This window comes from Nestor notabilis, unplaced genomic scaffold (assembly GCF_000696875.1).
Source record: "Nestor notabilis isolate BGI_N333 unplaced genomic scaffold, ASM69687v1 scaffold8372, whole genome shotgun sequence".
NCBI classification, from domain to species: Eukaryota; Metazoa; Chordata; class Aves; order Psittaciformes; family Psittacidae; genus Nestor; species Nestor notabilis.
Genome location: NW_009918777.1, coordinates 123,370 through 151,201, shown reverse-complemented (window position 1 = coordinate 151,201; position 27,832 = coordinate 123,370). Strand labels below are relative to the sequence as shown.

The 27,832-nt window shown below is 39.6% G+C and overlaps 1 pseudogene across 1 annotated transcript in view; it reads right to left on the bottom strand.

Annotated features, from left to right (window-relative positions):
- Nucleotides 1-27,832, bottom strand: part of LOC104402111 — a 154,802-nt pseudogene that overhangs the window by 70,111 nt on the left and 56,859 nt on the right. Inside the window, exons 5-7 of the transcript XR_719893.1 lie at nt 19,488-19,610; nt 12,029-12,220; nt 4,706-4,837 (exon numbers count right to left, since the gene is read on the bottom strand). The product of XR_719893.1 is annotated as a kalirin-like (transcript). The remainder of the gene's footprint in view (nt 1-4,705; nt 4,838-12,028; nt 12,221-19,487; nt 19,611-27,832) is intronic.

Sequence of the window (27,832 nt, the reverse complement as noted above, 5' to 3'; positions counted from 1 at the left end):
TTTTTTTAATGCCAGATTTTTTTTCCTGGAGCATTCCTGAAGCATTTTCATATTGCAGGGGCAAAATGAAAAATGGAACCATAAACCCCAAACTGCTATTAACAAGTGTGTGCCTGCACTGGTTCTCTAAAAATGGCTTTCTGAAATATTTTTCAGTTGCAGATTTGGAAGATACAATATTTTGTTCAATAGGAATGGTAAATGAGAACATTATTGGAATCCTCCTTTTCTCAGCCCACTTTTCCCTCTGAAACAAACTGCAGTGAAAATTACAAGATTTCCTGAAGTGTTTTTATTTCTATGCAATCACAATCCCCAATCTTGCCAGAGAATGGCTTAATGAATGTTTTTTGTATATTTTTGAACTTTATCAGTCAAAGTTAAAACACATCTCAAGGATTTCCAGTTCTCATTTATTTCTGTATTGTAAGTTGCATGTTCAAATGCAGCATGTTCAAATATCCTTTAATACCCAAACCTGTGTCTTTTGGCAAGCCATGCTATGTCCCAGTCTTTTGTAGCAATGTATATCTGGTGCATTTTCAGAGAAATCAAGAGAGCCTCTGAGATTTATACTGGAAAAAGTGGCAGTCGAATCTCATCACATTTATGACTATTAGGTGGGCTTAAGCAGATCCTTGGAGATTTTTTTAAATATTCAGGGCAATTTGGAATTAGGTCAGGAAATAACTGGAGAATCCATAGGGAGTGGCTTTCCATACTCAAATTCAGTTGCAGCTGGAGACCAGCTGGAACAATTTGCACACGCTGGAGCCTTCTGGGGTCACAGAGGGAACGACTGTACTCGTCCACAGCAGTGGATAGTGGTGATATGAGGGAGGATTTTAGGAGAAAATTCTGAGGCGCAGGTGTTAACTTGGCAACATTATGGAGGTGGCAATAGCTGCTGGGCAGGAAGAAGCAGCTTCTAGACAGGAAAGGAGACAAGGCATACTATATTCTATTTTATCTGTGGGAAGGTAATCAGCCACAATTTAATCAGGGAAGCAGGAAACCAAGGCTATGCACACACTTGGAAGCAGAAACTCACTCTTTGCACAGGCTAAATTCACTGTGTGGATTCAATACATTCCTCTTACTGGCCTTTGGGCTTAGAGTTGGTCGGAATCTGCCCCTGGATGGTGTTACAGTACTTTTAGCATAATCCCTGCTGATTTATACTGCTAGAACTAACAATAAAGGTTCAAAAGTTCATCAGTAGGAGACACATGATTGCACAGACAATATGACAGGCATGCTTTACTCAGGACAAGTTTCCTGGAAACTCTGTGCCACAATATAGACCTACTTATACCTACACCACCTCCCAAGTGCAGGCCCTGCATGTCAGTGTTTTGCCTCCTGGAGGCATAACCCTGAAATTCTTCCACTTTGAAGGCTCAGATCTTTGGGTATACTAATCACAACTGATCAAAACACCAGACAAAATTCATTCATCTTAAGTGCTCTTCCAGAGCTCCCTAGTGGGTGAACATGGCCACGAGGCCTTTACAATGAAAAGTCTCAGTGGTAGGACCAGTGCAGAACAAAACACTTGTTTCAAAGGCAACAGCTTGTATGCCCGTACTTCATCCAAAGCTGAGACAGGACAATGTCCTCCCATATTTGTAGTGTAAGGCAAAGAGCGAGTACACTTCTGCATTCTCCCTTATTCCTTTTTCTTCTATAGGATTTAGGCTTTTATCTATTGCGTGATAATTTGTTCCTGTTGTCTAAAAAGCCTCAGAGATTAGAAGCTACGATTCTTCCCTGATGGGCACAGCCTTCCAGTTATTCTCTGCACAGCCAGAGATAAATGCCAGACCTGAAGTGCTTGTGTTGTCCTGCTAATAATCATTAACACAAATCAGAGGTTATTAGAAGTGTTCTTCTGCTCTCCAAATTACATGCTTGTCCCATCATGCTGGAGTAAATACATGGTAAGGAACACAGTGGCAATCAGGTAACCAGCAGTACTCAGTATTTGCAAGAATTACATACATATTCCAGGATTTTGTATCTTTTGCAGCTCTGAAGTTCTTTGGCTTAAAAGATTTCTTTTCTGAAAGTATTTTTGTTGTGAACGTTACTGCATTCCCAATCAATGGGCACAGAAGGTTTGTGCTGTCAGAGTTCACAGATGAACAATTTCAGAAAGGAAGGCAACAGCTTCATAAATTGAGAACCTACCTACTCCACTCTTTCAGTAATACCCATGTTCTCCTTATAACTGCAAAAATAAATTACCAAATCTCTTCATGTGAATCTTTTGAATTTCTTAAAGACTGGGCAAGCATCAGCAACCTGGTTTAGCTGCATCACTTCACTTACATCTCACGTTGTATTTTTAAGACTACTGCAAAAGTCTTAAACTGAATAGACCTGCACCCAGCATGACTTGCAGTCTCTGTAAGGTGTAAGTGCCAGAGCTGCATTTGTGAAAGCAAATTTGACCATTTCTCATTTATTTTGAAAAGTACATAATTGCTGCTGGACTTCCTGAGAAAGTTTAACTCACCACCTGACACAACACACATACACTCCAGTTATATGGTGATATTCCTGCATTTTGTCTTCATGGTAAAAGAAGGGCTAGGATTGGCAGCATGTAAGTGCTACTGTAAGTTATGTGATCTTGGGTGAACCAAAATATAGATTTTGTTGTGCTAGGGGAATAATCTCCATGGATACTGTATATATCTATTCAGGAAATAAGTTAAAATCTGCAGATATGCTATATACTGGGTCAGGAAGACCTCCAAAGCCTTTGCAAGTGACTAGACTAATGGTGCTATATGTGTAACAGCTACAATTCGCACTAGGGAAAAGAAACGGTCTTTAGAGCAAATATATCATGCCTCTAGGAATAGACGGTAAAGTGCATTTAATCATGTTGCAGTGAACAGGATGCTCTTACCATCAACCAGGCTCAAGCCTGACTGGAGAAAACCTTTCTCTTCCTTTCTCCTTATCTTTACCAAATCAGTACAGTTCTCAGTAAGGGTGTCCGAAGTTTGTCTCCTCCTGTTAATCCACTATAAACACGGGTGGAGCAACATAAACTCTGGATAGAATCATCTAGAGGAACTCTTCTTGCAAGAGGGAAATCTGCTAAAGGTATACATCTCATATGCAACTCCTCCCTTCAGCGCTGGTCCACTCAAGGTAAAAGCAAGAGTACCACTGGATTCTCAGAAGGAAGAATGCCTGTTCTGCCAGCAGCTTGGCTTGGTGCAGGAAAGGATTGCTTAGCTGTGGATTGTATATCAGGCCTGTGGTCTCTGCCTCCACTATTTCTAAGCTTCACTCAAGTGCAATAAAGGAAAGAAGGCAAATAATTACGGCTACAACCATGGCAAGGCGGAAAAAGAGAGTCTCCCTAAGATTCTTTGGGCATCTTTTCTCAGGTTCCTGCAGTGAATCTGAACTGCTTTGTTATGCTCTGTGACTGAATAGGCTCATATATCCTAGTGAATGTTAATTAATATCCTATTAAATATCCATATGAAATGGTTAGCCATTTATTGCAAATTTCTTAGAATTATAGAAATAGAAACAGATTTTCAAAGACCCAGCAGGACAAGAAAGGAAAAAAAAGCTACAATTTTCATCCCACCATAGAGACCTCTGAAGGAAGGAACATTATTTTCTACAGGCAAGGGGCATTATCTAGATTGAAGAAACAGGCATGTGGATAGGAGGCAGGACTCCTAAGGCCTCTCAGCTCACCATGTAGCTGTGGGAAAAGGAATGAACCTTTCCAAAATAACAGACTGTAACCTTTCTGGCATTTATACATACTGTTTAAAAATGTACTTATTGGTAAAATAATATAAAAATGTTTTAAACAGCTGTGTTTGTGATAAGTTATAGCTTTTTGAGGAAGCATCAGCAAAAGCAATATGTATGTTAAAAGCTGCTTTTGTTTATGAGTTTTAAAAGAATTTTCATTTCTCAAAAACTAAGATTGATACACAATTTATTTTATTTTATTTAATCATAATTCACTTAGTTTTTGGAAATTATTTTTAAATGCAATCAAAATATAGTTTAGTCTTAGCATCCTTGGCACCCTCTTTTAAAGAAAAACAAAACCAACATACCTTATTTAAGCCTGAGATATTTGACAACAGTATATACAAATGTAGCTGATGTTGCTTAGGGACATGGTTTAGTTGTGGACTTGGTAGTGTTAGGTTAATGGTTGGACTCAATGATCTTTTCCAACCTAATGATTCTACAGCACAGGGATTTTTTCAGCATTTATTGTAATGAGGACCTGACATCCCTGTGGTTTTGTATATTGAAGGAAAAAGCTTTTGGCACTTTCTGTTCCTATTATCATACCTGTATTAGAGCCAGGACTCATTCACAAAAGAAAAGCAAAAGGGCTAAACCTACTGGTGGCCTGAAGAGATACCCTGTTCAGCAAAGACAGTGAAGCTGCTCTTCTTAGGGGTGCCAACACTAGCTCTAGATTTCAATTCTGTATGTGATTTGTCCCTTAGATTTGTCCCATCATGCCCTTAAAAGCACATTGCTGGGAGTCTCCTCCTACAGCCTGGGATTAGATATGACTCCTTTGAAAAAATTGCTGAAATGGAAAGCAGAACCTATCCCATTTCGAAAAGCTAAGCTCCAAAATGCAGTTAAATATCTGTTATCACTTAACAGATACTCACATTATTCTCTGGGAAGCACATACCTCTGTGTAGGCCTGTGTTACTTGTTCATACAGGGTCTGATGATGATGGATGGCCAGCTCTAGGTCTTGCATTTCTGAGGGGAGGCCTCCTTCACTGCACATTTTGCACCAGGCATCCACACCTGAAAGGAACTGGAAAAATTCCAGGAACAATGAGCAACAGTGAACAACATCTCAACAACATTAGAAAAGTTTGTTTATAGAGTACCACTTATGACTGCCACACGGGCTAAAGAAAACAAGTTATAAAAGAGTGGTTTTGGGTACCCTGGAACAGTGTATTCCTCAGTACCTGATGTACCTGAAGAACACTTAGATCCAAAGGAATGTTTTCTGTTTCTTCTGGATTAAAAACAAATGCTCCTTCAACCAGGCTCAGAAAATACCCATTCTAGGAATCTTTGCATACCACAGAAGGAGGCTACAACATTGTATTCCTAAAAGGGAGGCTGAAATATGTTAAAAAAAACCCCATCAGCATGAAACACAGAAGACACAGTTACAGCTGTATTTGGCATTGTCTTCACCTGTCAATCTTCTTTCAGTTGCTTACCTGTCCTTAACACTACTAATAAGAGCAAAAGAAAACTCCCATTAAAATCAATGCTGACATTCATTTCAGTGAAAGGCAGACAGTCTGTATTTGAGCGGTTTCCAACCCAGGGCCAGCTCAGTGGGATTGCTAATAGGATACCAAAGCTTTAAAGCCCTCGGTCACACATTCGATTCTGGCCCAGGTCAGCAGTGATCAGATACCATTACCATCTGATGGCTGCTAAGCAGCCAATGCCAAATGAGCTGCTGGTCTCAGTCCAGTTCCTGGTGGGCAGACATCCATGAACAGGGCAAAAAAATTCATTGCCATTGCAACTGATATGGTTAGCACCTTGGTTGGAAGCCTTAACAGACAGTCAGAAACTGAATGGCTCTGGGGAGAAGGGGAATGGAAAAAAATATTTTTCCACTCTTAAAGGCCTCCAGGGCAGTGCTGATGCACTTTGGCAGAACAAATTAGGGGAGCTCTCTTGGGTGCTGCTTTTTCTGTAAAAGAAAAGAGGAATTTAGTCTCTAACATTCCCATCCTGCTTTTCTTTTAAGCAGGGCTTAGTTCAATGACACAGCTCATATGTTCATATTTTGTCCATACTAACTGCCTAATGCCACCTCATTACTTCTCATTAATATTTTCTCTTCCTCCATACTTCTATTAAACCAGTCTGCTGTACTTTGTGGCTATTTATAAAAAAGAACAACTAATTATACAACAGATGCAGTGCCCTGTAGGGTGAACATAAAATGCCACAAACCCACCCCCAGGATCACAGCTTTATCCACTCCTGAAGTGTTCACCTGTGGCTTGTTAGTAAAGCACTCACAGCATAAGGGCCTGTGAGATTCAAAGCAAAGAATTTCAATTCAGCTCTGGCATCAGCATCCTTTTTTATTAGCAGTGTAAAGCTATTCACTTACGCTGCTGTGTAATCAAGCATATAAAGTGTTTGCATTGTAAACACTTTTTAGTGTACAGAGATTCAGTGACAAAGATGAATTCCTAAACTTTCACATCTACAAAGTACAGATCTAACAGTGAAAACTGCTTTCTAGAAGACTAGAGGCAAGGATAGCAAGTCTCTTGTGCTGGTTTGACTCCTGATCTGTTGAATGTCTTCAGATGAAATCTGCAAATACCTTGCATAAAGCTGAAGTCATCATATTTCGTGCCAAGGTAGTGGAATTCACATCGTTTACTATGCAATTTTAAGAGCACAGAGCTGAGATCAATCCCTTCTGGGACTGTTACATGAAGCTCTTGGTCAAAAGAGTGAACAAAAGACCTTTACACATTATAGACCACTGCTCCTGCTGCTGGAATCACACTGTTACTGCTCTTATCAAAACTCCAGAATTCTACTAATTTCAGTACAAGCTCTTACAGTCTTCTTACTTATACATTGTCATATCCCCAGACTGTGATTTGCACAGTAGGTGAGAGAAGTCTCAGAAAGACCCTATACACATAACCACATTTCCACCTTGTTGTCTCACATCTACCTTTCTTTTGTGCATCTATAGTATATAGACAACGTCACACCAATAATTACATTGGTAATTTCACTTCTGCCACTGGCAGGAGCAGTTGACATCATCTGTTTTAAAAGGTTTTAAGAAAAGCAACCTCTCAGTGTTTTACTTTAATACTCTAAGACAGTGTATAGTGGTCTGTGGTGTGTGTATAGATTCACACAGGGAGACTATATGGGATTTTTGCAAAGTCTTAGTTTATACAATAGGACTATTGATTTGGGCATTTTGAAAAAAGCTGCTACATGCCTCAGAAATCCAACCATATCCTGGGCTGCATCAAAAGAAGCATGACCAGCAGTCGAGGGGAGGTGATTCTCTCCTCCTACTCCACTCTTGTGAGATCCCACCTGCAGTACTGCGTTCAGCTCTGGGGGCCCCAACATAAGAAGGACATGGAGCTGTTGGAGCAAGTCCAGAGAAAGGCCACGAGGATGATAAAGGGGCTGGAGCACCTCTCCCACGAAGACAGGCTAAGAAAGTTGGGGCTATTCAGCCTGGAGATGAGAAGGCTCCAGGGAGACCTTAGTGCAGCCTTCCATTACCTAAAGGGGCCTACAAGAAAGCTGGAGGGACTTTTTACAAGGGCATGTAGTGACAGGACAAGGGGGCATGGCTTTAAACTGAAAGAGGGTAGATTAGATATAAGGATGGTGAGGCACTGGAACATGTTACTGCAAGATGTTTTGCCTGCCCTACCCCTGGCAGTGTTCAAAGCCAGGCTGGATGGGGCTTTGAGCAACCTGGTATAGTGGGAGGTGTCCCTGTGTGTGGCAGAGGGGTTGATCTTTAAGGTCCCTTCTAACCTAAATTATCCTATAATTCTATGTATGTTAACTTTTATTGTTTGTCACACATTGTGGCAAACACAAAAAAATATTAAATGTAACTATTCATGGTAGAAACATTTTCATATCACAAAATCACTATTTGACTGAGTTGAAAGAGGTGCATTTAAAATCATAAATTGCTAACTGTTAGGTCGAAACAGAAGCTGTTACTGTCCACTGGGTACTCAATACCATTTAGATTGCCTAAATTTCTAGTTAGCCCATAGACTAGAATAGCTCCTATTGGGAAAGTAAAAGTTGCTTAAATATGATTTGAGATTACAGGCTCCAATAATTGCCCATGCTTTTTCAAGACTTCAGGAAAGATTAAGAAAAATTTCCCCTAAAATATAAAAAAGTCCCATAGGTACCTTTGTGCCTCTGATTCAATCCAAAAGTAACTTTAAAGAAACAACCTATGCTTACTCCTGAGTCACAACCTATTCACCTAAGTTGCAAGTTCTGTATTAGGTCAGGTAATAACGTATTCTCAAGAGCACTTCTTAGTAACTTTATTCAGGGACTGCTATGATGTATCACATGGTAACTCCAAAACACAGCTCAGACATTTTATAGCCCGCATTTCTCCACATTTTTTGCAGTCTTTGCTTACTGCTTGCTAGGACTCTGCGTGAAAGCTGCAGGATAAGCAGAGTAGTCCACCGACAAATTAAAACCAAACTTTCGTGCTCCAGAATGCCTGTGGGGAAAGACGGGAAGAAGGCCATGAAACCACTTCCCTCAGTGACCTATAATATCTTTTGTGCCCTGAATTTTTGTATGAGGCCACCTGTATGTTTCCTGTTGTTGTTTCTGGAATTTCCCTATCTAAAGCAGAAATTATCGTGGTCTTATCCCCACATCTTCTAGATATCAACTGGCTTTTCCTTTCCTCCCTTTCCTCAAATTCTTTCTCTTCTCTCTCCCTGCTCCCCCACTCCCCACCCACTTTTCCATTTCCTTTCCTCAAATAGGAGAGTTCAGGATGTGCTTAGAGAAATCCAGGCAGAGATGAGAGATGAGAATAGTAGTCTTCCTGGTTGAAGAGTAGGGTAATATGAAGCAAATGGTCAGGGGTCATTTTTCAGAGAATCAGCATAAATGTCTAGTGTGTGCACCTATCACCTACTACTTCAAATAGTATTTCTGCTCTTGCACTTTTGAGAGTAAACCCTGACCCAGATTAATTGGTTGACATCTCTTGGCTGCTTGAAGACATTAATTTGTTCGTTCTGACAGGATCTGTAGAGTGAGCATCTTATGAACACTTTAGCACACTTTCAGAGATTACATCCAAGAAAGAGAAGACACCTGGTATGTCTGCTTTCCTCATCTGGCAGTTAGTGGGCTGGAATCTCATCTGGAGTAAATAAGCACAGTTCTCTTGAAATCACAGTGAGATAAGGCATTATCTCCTGCATTCTCTTGGAACTTTGAATAGCCTCAGACATACCTAAAGATACAGAAGCAGACTGTCTTTTGCACTGGAATATCTCCATGTGAGCATGGGGGCAAGGGAGTAAAGAAAAAAAAGAAGGAAAAAAAACCCACCCAACCAACCAACCAATAGATTTGTAGCAGGTGGAACTGAGGGATATTTGGAAAGCACCTCCATTGAATATCCAGAGTTGCACCTTGATCTGGACATAGTCGTCGTTTGGGGTTTAGCTTACTTGCTTTTGATCAAACACATGTGCTGAAGGAAGCCTGGCTGGAAGCTAAATTGGCAAGATTTGTCCTTTCTTTCTTTTCTTGATGATGGTTAGTATATACAAATTGTGTTTAAAAAATTATAGGAAGACACACACGTGCACACATACAAAAAAAAAAAAAAAAGAAAAAAAAGGGAAAAAAAGCTTTTATCCAGGAACTCATTCAGCTGAATCCCATTCAACATGCCACATGTATCTGTAATGAAAGCCAGGAAAGCAACGTGATTCTGAGGCACATGAAGACAGATGTGAGGTTCAATTATCAGCAGGGTTGACTCAGCCTTTTATCCTTCCAAGCCAGACAAATTGTATTCTGTGCAGTTTTCTGTGTGGGGTCTTTAGGAAGAGACCTTGAAAAACAAGTTGCTTCCTGCTCAGCTTGCGTATTATAGAGATCATAGAGCTTTTCATAAATCTCTGACCCAAGCCAACAACTTCCTTGCAGTCTGGGGCATGCCAAAGGCTGACAGATTACGGTCCTAATAGACTTGCTTCCTGTTGGCATCACAGAGAGCTTCAATCAATAGGAAGGAATGAACAAAGAGACTCTAGCAGCTTATCACTCTGAAGAAGGAAAGAAAATCTGTGTATCTGATCCGTATGAGAGAAGCAGGGGTTCACTGGGGGAAATACGGTTGGATCCACATCAAGATTACCTTTACTGACAGAACAAAGGGAGTGAAAAAAGATTTGATCTGTTACAGAGGAAATAGTGAGTTTATCTACAACTTTGCTTCAGAGATTTAAGCCTTATTTATAATAAAATAATGAAGCCCTGAATGAGTTTAAAAAACCCTGGGTGATGCCAAATAACGAATTACATTTAGAATGAATGCTTGATAGGCAACAGACTATGTTACAGACCTAATCCCAAATACATCACTTTATGCTATACGGAGGTCAAATGACTAAATTATTGGCATTCAAGTCACTGGTTTATCTACCAGAGTTACTAAATCAAAGCTGAAATTTTAGTCCTGGCTACTGGACACACTGACTCCACATCTATTTTTTTTTTTTTTTCCCCCAGCAAAGTTTACAGGCTTCACATCAGCATTTATCTTCCACTGAATTTCCTCTTATTGCAAGTGAGGAGCAATTGCTATTCAGAATTAGCAAATTCTCCCGTGTGTTAGTAATTTAAGACTGTCTTCTGTCAGACAGTACAAATTTCTTAAGTTCCGTATGAAGAGGTGCCAAGGCAGGACTGGGTTTTTCAGACCCATCCATACAATTCTGAAGAAAAAAGACCCAAACCTGAAAGTGACATTAGCGTAACTTTTTTTTGAAGTTATGGCTGAGGCAAAATACCCATTTTGACAGTGTTCAGAAGGCAGGAGGAAAAAAATATTAATTTCTAGCTTCATGGTCAATTCAATACAGCTTTTTCTTTCATTGTCTCTCATGCTGTACAATACCTCAGCAACTCCTCATATATTGCAAACAAGACTGACACTTCAGAAAAAATAGGGAATTGCTCATTAAAAAAAAGGCAAAAAATAACCCAAAACCCAAACACCAAACAAACAAGAATTAATTCATCAATAAATATTAAACATTCTGATTGTGACTACAGACTGGATATAAGTTCTTTTTTTGATTTTTCTTTATGAACATATGATGACTGACGATTACTAACATTAAGACAATACCTAAACACTACAGTGCCCATCATACTCAGGTGAAAGTTCTTGTACTGGGCATCATCTTAGTGTATCAGTCCCATCAGAGCCACTGAGTGTGCTTACATGAGTAAGTGCCCAGTAGGGTGAGTGATTGCTCTGTGCTATGGCCTGTTGTCAGGAGGAAACACAAAATAAGGAAAAATCCATTACAATTCTACAGTCAGAAACAAACAATAATGAAAATCTTTACTCTTTCAGCTAAACTTTTCCATACATCTATTCTGGTTTGTGAGGCACAGTTTCTGGCTTATTAGTTATAACTAATTCTTCAGTCACTTGAAGTATGGGTCATTTTATAAACATCAAGCACATCCACCTAGTAGCTTTGATATTAACTACTTGGAAAAACAAGATACGACAATACTGAAGACAGTCCAAAGCAGCGTTTGTCTCTGGAAAATGAATGTAATCAACATATGATCAAAGTTGAACCATCAGCATTAGGTGTAAAAAATGCAGAAGTTCTATTCATTGATATATTTTAAATCTTTTGTAGCTATGAAATTATGGAACAATTCTGGTAGTTGTTAAAGATAGAAACCAGAGTTCAGGGACATGGAAAATTTTCTTGGATGTTCTTAGCCATCTCTGAAATCTTTACTTTGTGAGGTCTAACAAAGTTTGGGCCTGTGAAGAGCACTGCAAGAGTAGGTGGTGGAATGAATTCTGTAAGTTTCATTAACAATAATGTGCTTTGACTCCTAGAAATTGTCTGCTTGTACGGGTCTATGTCATATGTGTGAATATTCCTGTGCACACACCACATACACATGAGTGCAGATGCATACTATTTTTCTGACCACAATAATCCTGAATTTATTCACAGCATTGATGAAATACTAGGCAATAGAAATAAAGCAGCATATTACTGCACTAGTGCACTTCAGTCAGTCATTCTTTCTTATCGTTATGGCATAAACATATTTTCTTACCCACTCAGAGAACATATGACAATTTTTGGGAGGGAAGGGGGAGCATTACTATTTGGTTTTGTCACTCACAAAAGCAGCTCACCTGTTCAGCTTTCTGGTGAAAGACAGCAGACATGGCTAAGATGGTGCTGCGCTCATCCAGAGCTGCAGCAAAACTCTTCCACTCTTGATCCAGCTGGCTAGATATTTGTTTGATTTGCTGGGAAGCATAATGGCCTGCCTCGGAAAGCCTTGATGCAACAGACATGATTCGATTGATGTTGACATAGGCATTCTGAAAATTAAAAAGCACACATAAATAAAGAGAAGGAAGAATTGTGACCACCCTCTGCCTTCATTACACATTCCAAACACCATCAGCTGGAGTAAAGCAGTTCAGCAACAGCAATCTACTACCTGCTTAAATATGCGTGAATAGCAGGCATAACACATCCCTGGGGAATCTTTTTGCACATCTATGCCATTATCTACCACTGTTATCTTCCCCTCTCTCCTTTAATTTATTTATGTAGAACTAATTTATCATACTTTAGCTATTTACTCACCTGTTAGGGTCTACTCGTTGCTTTTATCTTATTCTGGATATTTCTCTTGCATTACTTCATATTTCTGGATGCTATATCCACATATTTGTAATTGAAATGTTTGCTTTCTGTCCTTTGAGAACCTGACAATCCCTTATAGACACGCAGTGCTAACAAATGGAACAGTCTTATAGAATTTAAAAGGGCTCATAAGGATATTCTATAGAAATAAAAGAGTTTCCATAGAAATGTCTATTAAATTATATTCTTCAGTTAAAATGTTACCTTTTCTGCAGGTTATTTTAAGCTGTTCTCCAGCAGAGATATCATTTAACTACATTCTGAATTTAGAAAGATTCGAAAAGTCTACTAAAAAGTTCTTTCATAAGAATTTTCCACGATGGCTTTCATTCAGCCTTGAAGAAGTGGAAAGATAGGGTTTTCTCTTCAAACTGAACTGTGGACAGCAATGTAATTGTATTACAACATCGCCATTGCACATTGGAACATAAACCTAAAAATAAATAGCCATCATGACAATGTCTTACAAAGATGCACCATCAAAGACAGATGATGGCTGTCTTGCAGATTTCTGGAACATCATTTGATGTAAACACTTCTCCTTTCTCTTTCCTCCTCACCAGAAGAAAAGAGCATTCCAGAACTTGAGATGTTTTATTAATGTTTACTCACCACTTTCTTGACTAACCAAAGTATTTCAAAAGGGCTTTAGGAATTTCAGAAAGTAGAATCGGTCAGATGCTGATGAACAAGGACAGACATAGCCCTGATGATTTTAACAATATTACTCATGGGCAAATAATAAATAAGAGGTGGAAATGTTTGTTGGAGCAGGATCTCGTCATAGTGAATGAGAGCACAATGTGGAAAAGTATCTGCCAATCCAAACATGAAACACAACAGAGAACTGCCAAGGCAGGCACAGGTCCAAACTAAGTATGTTGGGCAAAGCGTGTGGGAAAATTATAGACTACACTCATCATATCTGTAGATGCTAAAGGAAACCAAGATGGTGTCACAGCCCTTAGAGCCACTCTGCTCTCCCTGGTAGAACCATGACTGCTACAGCTGTCACATAAATAACACAGGTCTAAAGCAATACCCAGCCTCCAGTTTTGCATTTGTTTCCTCCTCCACCATTACATAGCGTTTTCTTAAAAATGGATTTGGCTCAGAATTGTCAGATTAATTGTAAAGAATTTCTTCTTTTCAGTACAATTAGAGAAACTGACCAAAATTGTTCTGGAGCTTAAAGTTTGGAATTTTGACCACCAGCCGCAGTCTCTGTCCCTCTAGGTTAGAAACTAGAACTTAGACTAAATATTTAAGCCTTTCTCCCAGAAACTCTTCATGACTGAGACTCAGCCAAGATCATGTGCAACATTTCAGGTCTGTTCTTCTGACCTGAAAGCAGTGTAGCAGCATCACTACAGCTGTTAAAGCCTGGATGAGCTGCACCAAACGAACACCTGAAACTTTGCTATGTTTGAAGGAAAAGTTGCTTGAGAAATTTTGAGTTCATGTGGAAATTTGTTGCTTTCATCTCGCTTTTATTTATTTTTTTCCCCTGCAGAATTGTCTCAGCTATTGCAACACAATGAGCACGGAGGAAAACAACTGTGAATTCCTTAGTTTCTCAGAGCTATAGATGTATTAACTAGTAGAAAGGTAAAGGTAAGAATAGTTGAAATGCAGCAGATCTTCTTGGAGTCTGTTTTTTAAGTTAAGGAGATTTGTATGTTGTTATATCTGTTATATTCTTATACAGAGATGAGAGTTTTATGGATGAAATTTCACTTTTGTAAATGAGAATTTCTCATGGAAGAGTACCAACCCACTGCAGCCAACCCACTAACTCCACAGCTTTTCCAGCAGAAAGCAAGGATCAGTCTGGGAGTTACCTGCTCACACATCCATTCTTAGTGCCTCAAGTGGAACTGGCTCAGGAAACAGAGATTCCTGAGCTTCCCCTGTTGCCTTCTGAGGAATAAATTCAAGTTCAGTATCACATGTGATGTGCTCTTCTGTATAGCTCCATCAGGTGGTGCAATGGACATTCCAACTTCCAATATATGCACTCTATACTTGTGCTTTATCTGTCCCACCTCAGTGAAGCAGAGACAATGAAGTAGGGCTTCAACACATAAGACTGTCCAGTGTCCCTGGGTCGCATCAACAAGGGCATCTCCAATAGAAATAAAGAAGTCATTGTCCCACTTGGTGCTTGTCAGGCCACACCTGGAAAACTGTGTTCAGTTTTAATTCCCACTATACCAAAAAGAAGTAGACAGGCTGGAGGGGGTCCAGAGAAGAGATGTAAAAATGATCAAAGAGAAGCCTGCTGGATGAGGAAAGACTGAGAGCTGGGTTTGTTTAGCCTTGAGAAAAGGCGGCTCAGGGGACACCTTGTCGCCATGTTCCAATATTTAAAGGGTGGCTGCAAAGAAGACAGAGACTCTCTTTTTACGTTGAGTCACATGGAAAAGATGAGCAGGTTCACAGAAAGTCTCACTTTAACTATAACCTAAGGCCTCATCTTTTTTTTCTCAAAACTGAGAGGCATCCCCAGAGAGAAATGATCTATGGCTGTATAAAACTACAATAGGTCAAACAATGAGAGAACAATATATTAATGTCTAGGATTAAGGTTAAAAGCATTTCAGTTGACATTCTGTTGTTGTGACACTAGGATACCCCCAAGTTTTGGCTAATATATATCCTTTATCATTGATAAACCTTTCATTTACATGTATTAGCAGACTTTCCAAAATCACTTTTCATGTTAGAGGTAATTTTTCATTGACTTTATTTCAACTTTGAAACTTGAGCCGAAAACAGGGATTTTTGCCTCCTAAAAATCATTTGACTAGGAAAAAAAGGAAAAATTTCCTACATGTACATCAGCATCATGATACACAAGAATTTCTTGTACAGTTTACGTAAGCCTTGTGTAATACCTTGCAAGTGCTCATAACCCTCTTTGTCCACCTCTCTCACCTAAACAAGGCCTTGAATCTGATCATCAATGTCTATAACATAGGTGTTCTTTCTAGTGTAAGTGGTCACTGCTAAGGTGCCCAACACTTGGTAGGGTAACAGCCCTCAGTCTCAGCAATATGCACTGACAGTTGTGGAGTTTCAATTGCAGAATGATTTCCCACAGGGAAATACACTAATTCAGTCTTGATCATCTAGAGGGCATGCTGTGAGACCTTCCCTCTTAATTAAACCCTCCAACTCTAGCTGGAAAAATACTTTCTTCTAATGTATGCATAAAAAGAATACCTTACACTCACAAAAGAAAAACGAGCAGTGAGAAGCATTAAATCTACAAGGAATTTGGCTGTATTCATCTCATTTCTTAGAGAACTAGTTGAGATACTGTGATGGCAAGCAGTGAAGGTGGGCTGCAAAAGAAGGGGTTTGCAGATTAATTGAAGGTGAAATTTGATTGTTGAAGAGTTGTTCTTTGAAATAAAATAAAAAATAACCAGCTTGCACTGTGTTACTGTGAGTTTAGAAACCATCTGTGAAATGAACCTAACACATAAATTCAAAGCAGAAGGTTTCAGTGACAAAATAAACTCATGAGATGTCTTTAAGACCTTTAAGTTTTTATAACAAGACCAATTATATGTAGCCTGTTGCAGAATAATATTGGGTGGCATTTTAACTCAGCCTACATTCAGAAAAATACTGTTCATTTAAGATAAATGTTGGGAATTTTCAACAGACATCATTAGCCTTTACATGGTAATTGTAATGTGTTTGAAATATAGTATGACTTTCTCAGGACAACATGCACCTCCATCTAGTGTCAGACAGCTAGCTCCTGAACAGTAGGATAGGCAGCAATGCCACCACTGAACACTGCCATTTTTACACACACCCCACAGAAAGTAATAAATCATTCTTTAAGGACATTAATGGATCCAGGCATAAAAAATTCCAGGAAAGAAAATACAAATAATTTCAGTCAGACCAAATGGCACAGATACCAAGTACCCAAGAGCAGAGCTACAACCAGTAAGCTTTGTGTCATATTGAAACAGGCTTTTTCCTCTAGTGAATTTACTAGATTGAGATTACTTGAAGCATTGGAGCTGAAGATTTGTCTTTGTGCGAAGTATTATTGTTTCAGTATAAACATTGTACAGCTGTGATAAAGACTAACATAATTTATTTTGAAACTGAAATGAAAACAAGCAGTGCCTTGAATCACAGGAAAAAAAAAAATCTCCAAACCCCTGTGGTCTTTATCTGAAAGAAAAATACCCCACTACAGTTTACCACCTCAAAGACATGATTTCTCCACATCCCACACTGTTCATTTAAAAGAAAGAATTATTATTGTAAAAAACAGAGTAACAAATTGTTTTTCCAAGAAAGAGCTTTGGTCACAGCATGCCTATAGAGATGTATAGAAAGGGCATGTGACAAAAGGCATGACCCAATAAACATTGGAAGAGTGTATTTTCTAGAGGAACTGAAGGAAATATTTTAACTATTATTAGTTATGCCAGGCTTAAAGGTAAAAAAAATTTAAAAAAAAAAAAAAAGCAAAGCAAAACACCTTAGAGGTGCATGATCTGAACCAATTTCCCCTGAAGTGTGTAAGGGTTTTCCCTGTAAAACATGCAGCCATCCTCAGCTACATTGTCCTTCTCTGTAACTTCTCTCAATACTGATTTTAATGCATTAACAAAACAAACCAAACCCCAAAAGCCAGTCTTTTTTAGCCTGACTTTGCCGTGTTGCCAATAATAATAACACAATTCCTTACATAACCTTTGACAACTGAAATCTGTTGAAGAACTTTCTTAGTAAGCTCCTACTGAGAGAGCATAACACCAGAATTGTTTAAAATAGAAATCCAAGTTGAATTAACTTTGTCCGCTTGCTGCATGAATCGATGTTGATCCAAAAAAAAAGGAGGACATCACCCCATCATCAGAGGGGATTCTAGGTCTAAAATTCAACCAAAGCCAAATGAAAAGTAAGCTATGAAAAATGACATGCAGATGTACAACTCTCTTTGAGTAGAACTGAGTACCATCTCTCACTGTATTTACAGGTTGAAAGCTGAAGGTGCCAGAATTAATGCCCTTCCACATAGATCCTCTATGCTAAAGAGGTGGAAGAGACAATCTTCTTTGCAAATTGATTCATGCTGACCCTATGGGCTTCTATATGCGTGGGTTATACTGGAGACAGCACAAAAAGAGAGGCTCATCATCTTTTGCACTTTCTCCTCAACAGAAAAGGACTCTCTGCTGGGCAGCTCTATTAGACAGGAGTTTGACACCACTGAGATGGTGAGATGGCACAGCTACGAGCTACAGCGCAGCCACCAAGAGGTCTTTGTCCCAAGAACTTCTTCCAAGATCTTTGCAAATGTCCCACTTCCTTGCATTCCTCCAATCGCCCCAAAAAACTTCATGTGGGGACAGAGGGAAGAATAATGGAGGAAAAGAATTTTTCCTCCAGTAGTTAGACCCTCCCTGTCACTCTTTAATTTTCTATTAACAACAACTCTCTCCAAGTTTAGTTCCCAGTTATTTTAAGAAAATAATACCAGACAGCATCAGAAAAAAGATAAAGGGAGGTCCTCTACTTTGGCTTTTCTAATAGTGTTTTCTGAAGAATTATGACCAACTTTGCATCTTTCATAAGCCTAATGACTTTTAATGCACTAACCTCCAGGACATGCTTATTTGGTAATATCCTCTGAGCAGCAATGTTATACAAAGGCTATGCTGTATTTTGCTGGATGGCATTGTGATGGCAAGCTTAAAGATTCAGGTGCCTACAGCCTGTTTTTCAGTGCTCCTTTCAACTATTATCACAATGAATACATTAATAGACATTACAAACATTTCTCATCTTCCACTGTTGAGCAATGCCCTAGTGAGCCACAGTGCCTAAGTGAGGAATAACTAGGTAGGCAGAAATGGTGTGTGGAATTTAGGTCAGAGAAATTAATTACTTGGTCTGGAATCGGGCCAGACTACCAGGGTTAACACCTGTAATCTTATGAAAGCAGTGTGCAGTCTTTAACGACCTCAGGTACTCAGGACTTCTTTTTTACATTTCAGAGCTCTGCTCTCAAGTACCTTGCCCTTTGGCAGCAAGTATGGTGAGGCTCTAGTGACTTACACCACCAACTTAAACATCAACCACCACCTTTGAGGTCTCAGCCCCAGTGCAACTTTAGTCTGACCATGCACAGCATGACAAGGTACACCTGTAGGAGTTGGTTTACTCAGGGCAAGCTTTTGTGTAGTTGACAGAGAGCATTCAGAGAGGGGTCATCTCTGCACTGTGCAGTCGCAGCAGGGGTATGCATGCATTTTTCTAACCCAGTGAAATAATCAAAACAACAATACATTCTGTCCTCATTTCTGTGCTGAAAGCAGAGCAGTTTCCAAAAAAAAAAAAAAAATACTTTATAACCAGAAAAATAAGAAAGTGAGCAAAAGACCTAAAAATGTGTAATGATGCTTTTTTGTTTTTTCTCCAAAAAAACTAAGGTAAATGAGTTGCATTCAGAAAGACTGACCGGTTAACTACTGAGAAAGCCAAAATCCCACTGTGGCCACAATTGACAACTTGATTAGTGTCTCTTTTTCAAGATTTTGAAAAGTACCTTAGCAGGGTGTGGGGGGGAGAAGAATGAATTATTAAGGTACCACTTACAGGTCTCATTCATTCCCAGTCAAAGAAATGTCAAAAACTTTTAAAAATACTCTCCAAAGTGTAAACAAACGCCACAGGACTGCCCTACTGTTAAGTCAAGGAAATAATCATATATCAGTGTCTGGGTGGATGAAACAACATTTTTGCAGAAAGAGGGCTGCTGCCATAGCCCAGCCTGACCCTTCTCACTTCACCTTTCACAGGTCCACAGGGCTCTCTGAATTGGAGGTGGCCACACGTGCCAGCCCTTTCCTAACTCACGCACACAGACCCGCTGTTCATAGCATGCCCTCAACTCACCATGGAATTCATAGCAAAGTGATTGTGCTGTGTCTGTAGGTCAAGCGCATGTTGATAGCTCACACCAATCTCTGTGTGACTCTGCAGGAACAATTCTTTGTTGTGGCTGATCCAGTCAAACATCTAGAAGTATTTGAACAGGACAGAGGAAAAAAGTGTTAGACAGGGATGAAAAAAACCAAGAGACAGTGCAAAATGTAAAAACCCAGAGTTTCAAGACAGATGTGTATGCAACACAGACTAAAAAAAATCCATCCTCTATGCTCCTCATCAAAATAAGATGTTGTTGAGCAAAAGAAGCATTTAAGTTATCACCGTATTTCATTATTAACAGAATGATAGGTCAGGAAACATAATTCATAAAGCATGTTCCTCAGTAAGATGATCCCATAATCTTTTCCTATAAGTAATGGGAATTTCATGTATAGAAGGATGATAGTAAAGAGACTTAAAAATCAAGGTTTGCTTCACTGACTGAAAACCTAGTAGTTCATAAAGTGCCCTTATTCCAGAAATGGACCCAAACTTCTGTAAATATTACTGATGCAGTTTTCTTGCCCCCCTTTCTTTTTCATTTATATGTTAAGTTTCCACATGTTTCATTCAAGTAGCCAGTTGACTTCCTACACTTACATTTCCTAGATCTTTCTAACTCCAAAGGCAGAACCCAGCCTACCTTCCGCTTATTTTTGGGACAAAGAGAGAAAAAAAAAATGAATTTATTAATATCCATAAAAAGTACACGTTACAACTTCTCCCACTTCCGTATGTATTTCCAAGCAAAAGGTATAGTACAGTACTTCAGATACAGAAAGAAATAGATTAAATAAAGCTGATGAAACTCATTCCTTATTTTGTAGCACATTAATGTGATATTTCAATCCGCAGCACATTCATTCATTGTAAGCAGTCACAAGTCAGTTAGACGATAGTGTGCTTATGTTTTGGCTTGTCTCATGTTGTGTCAGAGACTAAATGCATTCAAAGTGGGAAACTTTCATTCTTTACTCCTGCCTACAGCTCTGTGGGCACTAAATTCTCCAATTTCTTCTTTTCCACTGACATTTCTGTTACTGAATGCCTTCAAACCATGTTCTCTCATCTCCATCCCAGCAAGCTGGGGAACTGTACATTAATAAGGACTCTTTCAGGATAAAAAAACCCCAAACCCAACTTAATTCATTGTAAGAAAAAAACCCCCAAAACCTAACTATAGGGGCAGCGGAGGTCAGGTCAGTACAGTCCCTGGTGTTAGAGAAAGTGTTTAGCGTGAAAATGCAGCTTCTAACCAACCACCTTACAGTCAAAGGATCAGTCAAGATCTTTGTTATAACATGTTCTCCAGTCAAGAGCTGTTTTGTTGTTTAGCAATAAATGACAATTTTTGATTTATGACAGCTGAAGAATCCTCAGAATTCACTGCTCAGGCATTGTATGTTGTTATAGTTTCTCTCTTTCCTGTAAAGACAGTGCTCTCGGACTAGAAAAAAGGCCCTGTGTGGGTCACCTAGGAGTCCTTCAGTAAACTCAGCATTTCATGCTAAGCATTCAATTCATCATGGGAATGCACTGCTTTGTGCAGGGGATTTGCAGAAATAACACTGAGTATCCCTTTCATTAAAAAGCAAATAAACATTGCAAGTGCTTCAGTGTCACCAGATACACTACACTGACCTAGTCCCAAAAATCTGACTTTTTAGTCTTTTATTTATGAAAATACACTTACAACTCCAGAGCCTATAGTAGCTTGTATTTTGTGTTGATGAATAGTCTTAAAGGCCATATTTAGTTCAAGTTACAATGATGCAAGTCCGAAGTAATATCATTGCCACAGTTACTTTCTATTTGTACCCATGGAGGTGACCAAAATCAGGCCTATCACCATTTCTTCTGAAAGTATAAATGAAAAGATTTCGCAAGGATGAGGGGTTTCAAACATTACTGACAAGCAGAATGAAACAACATACTATAACCTGAAGAGACACCTAAAGCTTTCTCACTGGATTTCTTTTTCTCACTTTATTAAGATTGAATAAGCAGCATTAGCACAAAATAATTTGCCACATTTGTGGGCTTAAAAATAACAAAAAAAGCCATAATGCCAATAAGGAAAGAAAAACCCCGTAACATCAAAGTTCATTTCCCAACAACAAACTTTTACATCTCTGCTGAGAAGCCAACACAGATTTCTTGTAAGTAGATGCATGTTGTGAACATTTTTTAATGTTTTAAACAATCTAAAGACATTCAGGGAGAAGAAAACTGGCAGCAATCCACCAAAAATAAACAGTAAATCTAATATTTTATGCTCAGCAAAGCCAAATCAGGATCTTTTTAAGACAAGTAATTTAAAGAAGTAATCTATTATTCTGTGGATAGGGAGCATTTCCTCCATCTAAATCTATACATATATGATTGGATGAGAATCTAGGTTAAGTTAAACCATGCTTCTGCCTTTTAAAATACAATAATAAACTATCAAAGAAAGAAAGAAAAGTCCTTAAAGATCATCTAGTTCCAATCCCCCTGCCAAAGGCAGGGACACTTTTGACTAGATGAGGTTGCAATCCAGCCTGGACTTGAACACTGCCAGGGATGGGGCATACTCAAATAAGTTCCAGATGAACTGGTACCTCTGCATGGCACAGTCCAGTGCTGTATGGAAATACTAACTGACCTTCAAAACAGCACAGTACTGCTTGGATTTGTCTACTTGGCTCGTTTCCACAGCTGGTTCCTTTAGAAACTGCTCAAACATTTCTGCTTAACGCTTACTTAACTGTAGACATTTTCCCCACGCACCCAGAAGAGAGTATTGGGTTTTCTTTACTACACATATCCAGGATCATGGAAAACTTTGTATTTTCACCCTCCTAATCAAGGATGCATGAAATCAGTATGTCACAGTCCCACAGATCATGAGATTTGCTTAACAGTCATGGGATTTAAATAAATACATAAAACTGGGTTCTTATTTGCTTTTGAGACCTAATGGATTGCATTTTCAAACTTTTTCCTTTGACCAAAGAGACTAAAATGGACTTACACAATTTTGCCATAATAAGATGACTGGAAGTTAAGGCTCTGAAAATACCAGATGCTGTATGAGGCTGTGAGAGTCTGCAATGTGTGGCAGAGGTTTCAAAATGAAGGTCTGTGAACATTGTCTGGCCTGACCCATACTACTAGTAATATTTCCTGAAAGCTTTCAAGTTTGTTTTCCACATGAGAAATGCTGATGCTTCCTGTGTTCCTGAAGTGAGTGTGCTCCCTAGTTGTCTTAATTAAAGCACACCATCAAGGATGTGAGCATGGCAATGACCCAACAACAATTGCTATTTTACTCAATCCTGTGAGGGCCTCCCCAGTTTCAAGGGGCTAACTCTGGCTCCTGGAAAAGCGTTTAGCATCATTGACAGGGAAACTAACTTATCAAAGGGAATGAGGTTTTAATACAGTAAATATCAGACTCTGAAGAATGTGCACTATGAGATCAGCTTAAACCAGATACACGGTGTCTCAGCTAAGATTTTCTGTGTCATTATAACATTGCTATATAGCACTGTATGAATTGATCTCATATCATTCATGAAAAACACTGCCTTAACAGACCCAACCTAGTGATTACCGTAAAATTAATGGATCTTTAATTATTCCTTTGACTTATTTCTTTGCTGGAGTCATGCTGACTGCCGCTGAGCTAATTCTTCTCTTAAGTCTGCTAATCATTCCTGCAGCCACGAATTCACACTAAACTGGAGCACAGAATAACTAAGATTGGATATTATAGCACTTAAAACACATGAACTGACTGTCCTCAATATCTCCCAGACTGGCATTTCTCCACATTGCTGTAGATAATCTGGAAACCAATTAAGTACTTTAAGAGTTTTCCAGTAGCGGAGTAGCTGGGGAAAGGGGTTAAACATACTTAAAACAGAAAATAAACTTTCTAAGTTATTATCTCTTGTAATCCCTGTTTCTAACATAACATGAAGAAAAGTGAATGCGTATGCTGAAAAATACTAAGTGCTACATTTAATTAAGAAAATTAGTCTCTGAGAATAATGCAAAGAGTCTCTGCCCAACACTTTGCTAAAGCATCTACCCTAACGACATTAATGATCATACATGCGCCAGTAATTATTACACATGTACTCTCGAGGCCACTTCACTTGAGAGCTAGGGCATCAGATCATATCCCAAACATCAGCTGTGCTGGCAACGAGTTCTTAACCTTGTGCTTTGTCAGCATAGTTGATGAGTTACTAGAAAATCCAGGTTAAGTGTTAGACCATACAGCAGGCCTTAAGCTGGTCATGACTAAGCCCTGAGGAGGGAGATTGTGAGTCCATGCTTTCCCTGGATTTGTAACATCTGGCAGGCTTGTGAGTACACAGTGAGAACAGCTGTTTGACAACAGAGAAGAAACACACGGATATGGAACAGCATGTATGCAGACTGTGTGCAGTCTAGTCCTACCTCAGATAAAATGAGATTTATAACATCAATTCAAATAACCTCTGTTCTATGGCTTTTAACAGAGCTCGCTGAGGAGCATTAGCACTGGATTCTGAAACAGTGGTGCAGAGCACCACAGGATGATGTTCCATCACAGTAGACCCTATGCCAAGCAATATTGATGAGAATATTACAACCCTCAGGGGGTTGCAGCTAGTGAACTGAATATATTTATTAATGAAATTGCTTATACATGCTAAAAATAATAAATCCCAAATCTAGCTAACACTATATTAGGGCTGAAATGAATTATGAACCTGCTTGTAGCAAATCATCATTTTTATAAGTTTTGAGCCATAAATATCAAACTCATATGAGTAAGTAAGGTCAGAATGATAACCATTATAACCACACCGTCTTGAAGAACAACATAGGATACATATCAAGGGTCCCAAAGAGAAATTCAGGTCAAGTCCAATCACTGCTTTTGGCAGCCAACCACAGTATAAAATTTCCTTTCATAAAGGGATGAAGCTCCACCTGAAAACAAGTGCCACAACTTAGCTCTTCCTGAGAAGCAGTTCCAGAAACTTTCTGCTCCTGTTACTGAAAATTTCATATACTCTCTGACCTGAACCAGATTCATACTCAGTTTATACACATTTGCTCTTAGGTCAACACTGTCCTTTAAGTTAAAAAAGTTTTCCTCCCAGGTGGAGGAAAACACCTTTTCCAGTGTGGACAGGGAGAGTTAATTGTCTCTCTAAACTAGAGACATCAATTTGATGGATGGACCACTTGGTGGATAAAGAATTGGCTGGATGGCCACATGCAAAGAGTTGTGGTCAATGCCTCAATGTCCAGTTGGAGACCAGTAACGAGGTGGTTGATGAGAAATCAAACATGAGTCATCTTCAGTGTGCGCTTGCAGCCCAGAAAGCCAACGGTATCCTGGGCTGCATCAAAAGAAGCATGACCAGCAGGTCAAAGGAGGTGATCCTGCCTCTCTACTCTGCTCTCGTGAGACCTCACTTGGAGTATTGTGTCTAATTCTGGTGTCCTCAATATAAGAAGGACATGGAGCTGCTGGAGCAAGTCCAGAGGAGGGCCACGAGGATGATAAGAGGGCTGGAGCACCTCCCATATGAAGACAGGCTGAGAAAGTTGGGGCTGTTCAGCCTGGAGAAGAGAAGCTGCGTGGAGACCTCACAGCAGCCTTCCAGTATCTGAAGGGGGCCTAGAAGGGTGCTGAGGAGGGACTCTTCATCAAGGACTGTAACACTATGACAAGGGGTAACGGGTTCAAACTTAAACACGGGAAGTTTAGGTTAGATGTAAGGGAGAAGTTCTTCACAGTGAAGGTTGTGAGGCACTGGAATGGGTTGCCCAAAGAAGTTGTGAATGCTCCATCCCTGGCAGTGTTCAAGGCCAGGTTGGATGGAGTCTTGGATGACATAGTTTGGTGTGTGGTGTCCCTGCCCGTGGCAGGGGGATTGGAACTAGATGATCTTAAGGTCCTTTCCAACGCTAACTATATAGCAATACACTCAGAACAGTAACTGCCAGAGTCCCTCTCTTGAGGTTTACTAAGTTTCCAGCTACAAGGTCTATTCCTATCTCATTGAGTATTCGAAACAACTCAACGATAAATTAAGCCATATTTCTTACATCTCTTGCAGTTGAACTTAGCCAGTATTTAAGAAACAACAACAAAAAAAACCCCCAACAACAACAAAAAAACCCCCCAACAGTAACAAGAAAAAAACAACACAATGCAAGAGATTTGTGGTACATACACAGCATACACTGATATGCAAGGGCCTGATCCTGGAAGGATTTGCGTGTGAGCTACATTTATAAAAGGCAATCAATCAAGAAAGTCCCCTCATACTTCCAGATGAGAGTCATAACTACAGTTTAATTGGAACCACCCACACCTAGGTCACCTGTGCATCTGGAAAAGGCTGACAGAAGAGCAACATCTCCACAAAGGAACACATGAAAAGAGCCAGCAGTCTGAAGACTTATTTACCTGGAATACAGAAAAATCCCTCCACTCAAGCCTGTGAGCTAAGTCCACGAGGACAGAGGGCTGGAGCTGGTTGTCTAGATTAGCTGCTCCCTGTGGGATAAGGAGCCAGAAACAAATACCCAATAGCCACAACAGGGGCCGTACCACAGCCCCTGAGGTCTGACAGCAACTAGGTTTAATCAAGAGATCATCAGCAAGTTCTAGATGACAAGACAAGACTAAGCTTATGCTATGAAGTCCATCAGCAGGTCAGCATCAGGTCCAGTGCACATAACCAGGCTCAGACACAACCCCATGATCACAGCACAGGTCCACAACAGGTCCCAGGGCATGCATAAAAATCAGTCAATGGATCAGTGTCTGACTTATCAGAGCCCATGGCCAGGGCAGGGCTGTGGCAAGGCTGGATGTGGATATATACAGCTGAGCTGCAGTGGGGGTCCTGGCCCATGGGCAGGGACAGGGAAGCCACAGGTGAAGCTGGTCAGGGCCATGAGCACCTATCAGGGCCTGACACTAGGCTAATTACATGAAGGGTCACTAGGAAAAAGGCTGTTGTTCTCAGACAGGAGTATATTGGCCCCAGCATAAATTTTGGACTTAAAGAAAACTTTGATAGCACATTTCATTTTTGTCATGAATCATAACATTTAATGAAAACTGCTTCAACAGAAAAAAATCCCAATTGGCTGTAATTTCTCTCACCGTTCTACACCACTCTATAAATACAGCCTTAACTAAATCAAAGTACTTGTAGATTTAAAATAGAACTCAGTGTACATCTAAATGCTTTGCTAAGCCAGAGCCTAAATACAAAGTTGTGTTTGGTTTTGTGTTTGTCTCTTGTTTACAGACAATGACAGACAAGGCAGTACTTCTGACAGATCTTTCCCTTTCACATGTGTTCGGCACGGTCTACAGCCAGGATATATTGGTGTCGTTCCAATGAGGTCAATTTACACCAGCTGAAGATTCAGACCCACAGCTGTGTTTGGGTAACCTTAATGCTGCATGAACACAGTTTTTCCATTATAAATATCTGTGTGTATGATTCATAGAGTACAGTAAGTTTAAGCTACAGTACATTAAATTATTCCAGACAATGGGCTCAACTGTCAACCCGCTAGAAAATTAGCTAGATGTCTGATGTGACAAATGGCTTTGTATTAATATCAGAGCACCATTTCCAGCATCCTCACACTGAATGTTCCTACTAAATGCCAGAGTAAGAGATCTTTGGTTTTTTTTTTCCTGACAGATATCAAGCCACAGCCACGCACGAAGTAACGCATGTGATTTCTATAACACTGAATAGAGAAGCAATAATTTCATTGTTGAAAGTGGGAGAAAATTACAGATTGTTAACACATAAATATGACTAATGATATCTGGGCATATTTTATGCATCTACATTTTTTGCTTGCTTTTTGAAATATTGTACCTTTCCACCAAATGTAGTTCCTGGGAAGGATTTTCTGTTCCTTAAAATGGAAATGGCCTTTCCTGGGCACAGATCATCTACAGAGAACTGCATGCTGTCCAAGTGCAAATCAATTAATTGGCTGGATAGGGGAGGTAATACTAAAAGAGATAAATAGACAGTGATCTCATGAATGGAAAAAAATAGTGTAAATTATGAAAAGATCAGAGTGGGTCCCCAGATGAGGGGTCTTCCTCTCAGAGTGAAGAATCTGGGACAGATACAACTTCAGTCAGTTGAAAATCCTGTATGAGTTTGGTGATTATTATAGACCCTGGTTCTATTCCTGGCCTAATGTGTGACATTCCTGTGACTCCAAATAGCTGCCATTAAAAACAAAACAGACAGACAGATGTTTTCTGCTTTGTATCA